At 35.8% G+C, this 7087-nt stretch overlaps 1 protein-coding gene across 1 annotated transcript in view; it reads right to left on the bottom strand.

Moving 5' to 3' along the window:
- Positions 1–6637, bottom strand: part of LOC108745819 (discoidin domain-containing receptor 2-like) — a 79232-nt gene extending 72595 nt beyond the window's left edge. Inside the window, exon 1 of the mRNA XM_018482192.1 lies at positions 6423–6637. The gene's annotated coding sequence lies outside the window, so the exon portion shown is untranslated. The remainder of the gene's footprint in view (positions 1–6422) is intronic.
- Between the last annotated feature and the right edge of the window lie 450 nt (positions 6638–7087).

Below are 7087 nucleotides of genomic sequence, written 5' to 3'. Positions count from 1 at the left end.
CTTTCAACTAATCAACAGCACAAAGGAGTGAATAATCACGAAAACGATATCTCATTATTATCTTAATGTGATTTTTACAAAAATTGCTCAATTGTAACAACGGTTCAATTATTAAATACGCAAATCTTGCACGCAACATCGCATGATAGTATTTAAAAGGTGCTGGCGTATAATGGATTTGCTGGTGGCAAACGAGTAAGAGGAGTTTATTAACTTTTAGCCATCTAATCTTCTCGCACTGAACTTCTGATGAGAACTATAACGATGAATAGACCGTGGAAAATGAAAAGCAACGAGGGAGTAGTCGTACGTGTCGCGAATAATGGAAAAGCTCGACTGCTTGTTGCCTCGAAGCGGACTAATGACGCGGCAAGTTGGACTAATCATCGGGCTATTGTGATCGATAGATAAGGAAGTAATACAAACGGAAATCGAGAATCAACATGGTTATTAACAACAGGGAACAAAACATTTCCTTAATCATTCGCATTGGGGATGTCCAACTACTAGAAATTTAATTATCTTAATTTGTTTGAGAAGCATACTGTAGAATATACTTTTTTAGTCGTATTATAAATATAATTAATATTATATTTAGCTTCACAATCTATACTTACTTTTTATAGATACAATCTTTTAATAATTGCTTGAATAAATATGCTTTTTTTAACCCTTAAGGACATGCGTGGCAGTCGAACTGACTCAGACACGTGACAAACAAATGTTTCTCCGTTGCATTTTCATTTGTAACAGCACTTTTTAATATCTTGCCTCCACAGTTTTATTCTTGCATCTAGTGAAGTAGCATCGAACGCTCAAGAATTTTAACAATAGCAGTTTTTGTATTCTTTGGGTTACATTTGAACAACGTACGTAATTTTCTGTAGTTTAAATCAGTATATTGTTTAACATTTAACTTGTATATTATTTTTATGAAATCTCATAGTTAAGATTTTTTATAAAATCTATAGTTAAAGAAATTTTGTGTCTATGTGTGGGTGCAATATTGATGTATTTAGTTATCTTAAAATTACCTTATGTGTCGATTTTAAACATTCTATTCATTGTAATAAAAAAAAAAATGTGAAAATTGCAAAATAGTAGAGAACTTTTTGACTCAGTTTAATCCGCTCTTCCTGTTCATGAGCATTGAGAAAAGTTATTAAACATCCAGTATAATTATGAAAAATACGTTTTTATATGTATATTAATATTTCACATAATATTTTAATTTACCTTGTTTAATTTTTAAAATAAAAACACATATTTAGTTTTGAAATAATATTTATGATTTTAATAATAATAAGAATAATTTTTAATTTTTAAAAAATAATAATAACATTCTTCCTGTCATTGATATTTTGTTATTTTTTAATAATTAAAATGTATTTAATTTCTTTTTTTTGCACAACTTATAAGTTATGAATTTACGGATTAAAATATTACGTAAAGAAATATTTAAAAAAATATGAATTTTTTTAAATATCTAACTCTTGAAAATCATTATTTCATTTTTTTATGATAATTCTTAATTTTTATAGTAAGTCTTAATTTATAACTATGTATATATATTTACAATATTTACATATAAAAAATAAATTAATTAAAATACAAGTCAAATATATAATTGACTCTCATGTGAGCACTTGCGTCAAAAAGGATCAATTGCGTGCCCTTAAGGGTTAATTGCGAAATTTAAATTTATTTAAGTAGCTTTTTATATTAAAATCAATTTGATCATAACCAAATATAAATATAATTTTTTGGGACATATATAAGTTTGAAGAATAATTGTATTTCACTAATCTTATTAATTTAAACTTTAATTTGATTTAATCTCTTAATACGATAACTAGCACATAATGCTACTAACAGTAATAATCCGTTCATAATAAATGCTACCGACTTTTATATACAATGAAAATAGTAATTATCTCATCGTCGATATGTTAAGAGGCATTATTAATAATTAGGGAATAGGATGAGGTTTGCGTTCCGCATACTGTATTGGCGGGCCCAATATCTGGATATTTACGTTTAAGCAAAATGAACTGCGCCAGTTATCGCAATAGTTAGGGATCATGTTTGTCAGTCGAACGGAGTGGACTAGTCACGGTCGGACAGTATTTGTTCACGTAGTTATTTACACAATCGCGAGGCTCATGTGGATGTTTCTTGTTAATTGTTGTTTTCGCGAAAATAAAGATGCACAATGCAATTATGCAGATAAAATAATGTCTAGTCAATATACGTCGCAGATGTGACGAATTTCGCTACGCTCGTAATTATCGATTATATAGCTGGTATAGCGAGGTATCGTCATCGTGTCTTAAATTTTATTTACGGAGCAATAAATTCTACACGCCAGTAATGATCGGCAGGCATTACGGAATCGATAGGTGCAACAGATGGCGTCAATCAAAATCAAACTAGCACGTGCACAAATTTACTTTACAAGTCTATGGTACGTGTGACACTTTGAGGAAATAATTAAATGACGCACCGACGATAAACTATCATGTAACGAATATGTTTAAATGAGGGAATTAATTAGCATTATCGCTTTCTGCCGTTAATGGTACTTAGGAAATTACAACAATCGCCAATTTTGATTAGATTGCAAGGGTACTCAATTGTGTGTGTGTGTATTTTCGTATTAACAAAATTATTTAAAAATGCGAAAATATTGTACGAAATTATTGTGCGTAAAAATAAAAGCTATAATTGTATTTCTTGACAATTTTTGAATGTAATAATTATTAATTTGCAAATTTTTTTCCCAATTTTTCCAATCAACGTGCAGCAATATCCAAATAATCAGCAGCATGCGTTCACATCGATGAAACGAACATGAATAGAGCATATTTCACGTTGTGCAATTGGCGAATTGCATTTTTGCACGGGTAAAATGATATCTATACATATCCGCAAGCAAGAGAAAATGTTTTCTGGAGTAAAAAACAAATTTTGTATGCTTTCTCATATGCGGGACGTATTTATGCAGGAGAATATGAATAAACGTGTAGCACACGACCCAGTTTTTTTTAAAGCAATTCCGTTGTGCGGGGCATTATGTTATCGCTGTATCCTCGTATAACACACTCTAACAGTCACGTTTAAAACTGGGTAAAAAAAAACTGCGCAATCAATCGTGCTGTTGGATGACAAAATGTGATGCGTCCATATCTATTCAAACGGGAAATAATAATAACAATCAATCATTAAATCAACCGTGCAACCGTGACATTGCCTGTTATGCAAAAAAGAAATTTTAAATATCTCATTATATTTAATATCGCCACATGACCTGCAATCCTTTGCAAAATCAGAAACTGCTTTCTGATTTTCCAACTTGCCAAGATAGAGACCGCCATCCAATTCGCGACTGTACATGACAATAAATTGCATTCGGAACTTTCTTGAAACTTTGTACATTCCGTGGCGTGACATTGGCATTAAATGCCATCGAAGTATACCGCCATTCGCACGTGTGCGAAGTCACCTAGGACATTGCTGACTCTGTGACACGGATTGAAACGTTATTTGCCGCGGTAGGCGGTGTCCTCGAAACATCGCTTTAAAGTCGTACTTGCGGCTAAAGTAAATTTCGCGTGTCCCAAGAGCGGCACCAGCTACGACTGGATGTTCAGCAATGAGTAAGCGATGCGTGAAGCTACGCCGTACAGGCGTCGCGCCCGGGAGCAACCCCTATTTGTATTACCGCACCGCACAGCCATAGTGCATACCACATACTAAGGTTAGACATATGTACAGTCACGAATGTACAAATGTCGCAATCTAATATCGCGTTTAAGTCTACGTGTGTTTCGGAAGTGTAGTCTTTTATTCTTTGCGACGCGAATGCAACATCTTGATCATTCGCGTCTTGGTTTGCGCGCGCGTTGATTAAACGAATTACATGGTATATATATATATATATATATATGTCTATGCGCGTAGGTGAGTATATGTAATAATTTACAGGGTTTGAAATTTGCTATTGTTTGCCGCTAGATGACTGTGACGACTAAATTCGCAACTGTAGTTTCGCAGCTCCCGTTGGTATCTTCTTCGCGACAATCGAGTAAACGTTTTAAATAATTTATGTGAGATGTCTATACATGTGAGTGGACAATACAATGGAAGCCTGCGGCTTTTAATCGTAACTGCTAGCTTAACCATCCGGCGAATTCGTCGACATATCCGACACTGAAACCGTTTTCATGTAATCCTCGAAACTCCATACCCCACGCTTATTCCATACGCACGTCCGATTACTTCCCATTGCTTGGTGCCAGTTATTTATCGCTTACACTCATTCATCTAGATATTGCTTATTGCCTATCTAGATATTACTTCCTTTTCTTGAATAAATCGAGGTATCTTAAAATCGATAAAAAAAACTTTTCAATTCCTCAATCTGTATTTCGCAACGCTGATAAAGTCATATCATTTTTTCTGTTGAAGCTGACGTCGATTTGGTTATTAATATCAGTTTAAATGGAAACGATCCCGCTGGGAATGAAAGAATCTTCATAAGAGAGCTAATTATGTACGTAATTAATACGGGCGATGTTGAATATTAAATGAATATTAATACATATACCCGTTGTATTTATAAGAATCATAATAGGTTCGCAACAGTTGGCAATTTCAATCATCCTTTTACGCCAAATATTATTGGATTTCCTCCAGGATATAAACAAACTTTAATTTAGGATTTCAAGATTTACAATGTATTATTCAAATTAAATATGCTACATTTAAATTACGCTATTAATTGGTGTTTCACTATTCGATATCATAATAATTGAATTTTTCATATGATAAGATAAATGATAAGAAAATACGAAATTTTTTCTATACGAGATATGCTACTTTTCATATATCAATTCGACAATTAACTTGAAAATAATTTTGAAGACAAGTTTTTTTAGACAAAGATTGACAACTGAATTTATGATATGAAAAACAATTGTAAATTGTCTTTTTAAGCAATATAAGCTTCAAGAGAGTAAAACATTACTTTTTCAATGTCGAGATTTTATTTAGGTAGATTTTTTTAAGATTACAAAAGTATTTAAAAATGACTCGATATTCATTGAAAAAGTCTTCTTCAAATTGGTCAATTTTCATATAAAAAAAGTTGTCTTCAAATTAATAAATAACTGTATACGTAAAAATACAGATTTCGTGATGTACAGAATGATCTGCACTTATTTAACGCCTCTGGGAGAAATCGTGATTTATAAAGAACACGTCAGGCTAATGCGAAGTTATAACGCGTATCTGTATTGTGGCGTTTACTAGCCGATTTGTTCACCCTCATCGAAACACGGCCGATAGGCGAGCGCGTGTTTCCGCAACGGACTGCTCCGTTGGATCCTTACATGCGAAATCCAGAATAGCGATCAATGAGTGGCACGCGGCGAGGGTCTGGTTTGAAGCGGGACTGGCACCGAGGGGGAGGAAAACAGGCGGCTGAAGGTTGGCCGCGGCATTCAACGGGGCTAACTCTATCCTGGCAAATTACATTTCCATCCCGCTACGTGATAGGTGCAGCAAACATGCCCGTCAACGTCCGACCGAGTTTCTCGCTGATTAGTTACACTCGACGTGGATTATATTTCCAAAGCAATTAATTAACAAAGTTCCGACGAGTCGCGTATGTCCGTATCGTACCGTACGACCGTACTCGTGGACCGTGCCTGCGATGTGGAGGTCGTAAGCAACTGAAAGAGAATGTCGAGGTATACAGGAGGTAGGAGAGGAATGAAATTTCTTGCGGTGGAACGTGCGAGGGAAACCACTATGGATAGACTTGTCGGAGTATTACGGTTCGCCCTAATGGAAACTGTCACTGAAATGTCCACGGTAAAGCCGTCCGGGCTGACCAATCACGCATTTGCCTACTTGCTGATGACACGGGTGACGTAGCACTCTTTATTGATAATGGTTACGCTTATCTGCGTAAGTAAAAGTATCTTGGTACGTAAAGCATATTTGGCTTCTACAAGGTTCTTAAATTTTTCTTTTTAAATTAGTGAGTTTATTTTATTTAGAGGGAAAATCTCTCTCTCTCTCTCTCTCTCTCTCTCTGGAAAATGCTAAGAATATAATAATCAGCATCTCAGAGCGTATAAGTTTTGTAAATATTCCATTCTACATAAAAAAAAAGAGGAAAAAAAGAGAAAAAAAATTGTGGATAACTTTACGTTTTTTTTTGCGGCAATATATCAAATTGAATTTCAATAGAATTGATATGTTTGAAATGAGATACTCTGATACTGGATATTTTAACTGACGATACCAGTTGCCCTTGATTATAGTTTTAAATTCATAGCTACATTCTAGACTGCATGCTTCAAATATGCATTACGCATCACTTGATATTTCAAGAGACTTCATCCATTTTTACTCACCGAATTAGCAGTTCTGCCGGTGTAAAAGTACAGTCTGTCCGGAATCGTTATCCTTCGCGTCGCTGCACATTCAACCACCTCAAGATCGCTCCAATAGTGCGCAATGATGATGCATCTGTCGACGAAAAATTATCACCGACACGATATCGGTTCTCATCTTATCTCACCTTATCTCACGTTTTCTCTCCTCTTAATCGATACACCGAAATTTTTATCGCGGCAAATAATCCTTGTTCTTTTTTTCTCTCAACGTAACTCAAAAACTTGCGCGATGCAACATGCGGAAGGGGTAGGAGAATGAAAGAGAGGGACAAGAAAGAAACGATGTTACACGCGCGGTTGCCAGTCGCAGACTGAACTCGCGATCTGCGAGTAGCATCGATTTCGGTGGAGGGGGCAGGTCTAGGGCGAGGAGGAGGGAGCACCGTGGAACGTAGTAGGGACGGACGCTTGGCGTCAGACAGGTGAATCGAAGGACGAGGAGTGCGACGAGAGGTATAGTCAGGCTATCCGCGCATCGCGCCAAGCGAGCGCGGACTTGTATCGCCTAGCCGGTCGGTCGACTACTGTGAGTAGTAAGTGTCAGGATAAGCTTCGCCGGTCGCGACTACTGCCGGTCGCGTCGGAGCAAAAAGGGTTAACATCCCGCATAAGCGATTCAGTTG

Source organism: Trachymyrmex septentrionalis, unplaced genomic scaffold (genome assembly GCF_001594115.1).
Source record: "Trachymyrmex septentrionalis isolate Tsep2-gDNA-1 unplaced genomic scaffold, Tsep1.0 scaffold15, whole genome shotgun sequence".
Classification (NCBI taxonomy): domain Eukaryota; kingdom Metazoa; phylum Arthropoda; class Insecta; order Hymenoptera; family Formicidae; genus Trachymyrmex; species Trachymyrmex septentrionalis.
Note: the sequence above shows the minus strand (reverse complement) of the source record. Positions and strands in the feature narration are given on the sequence as shown.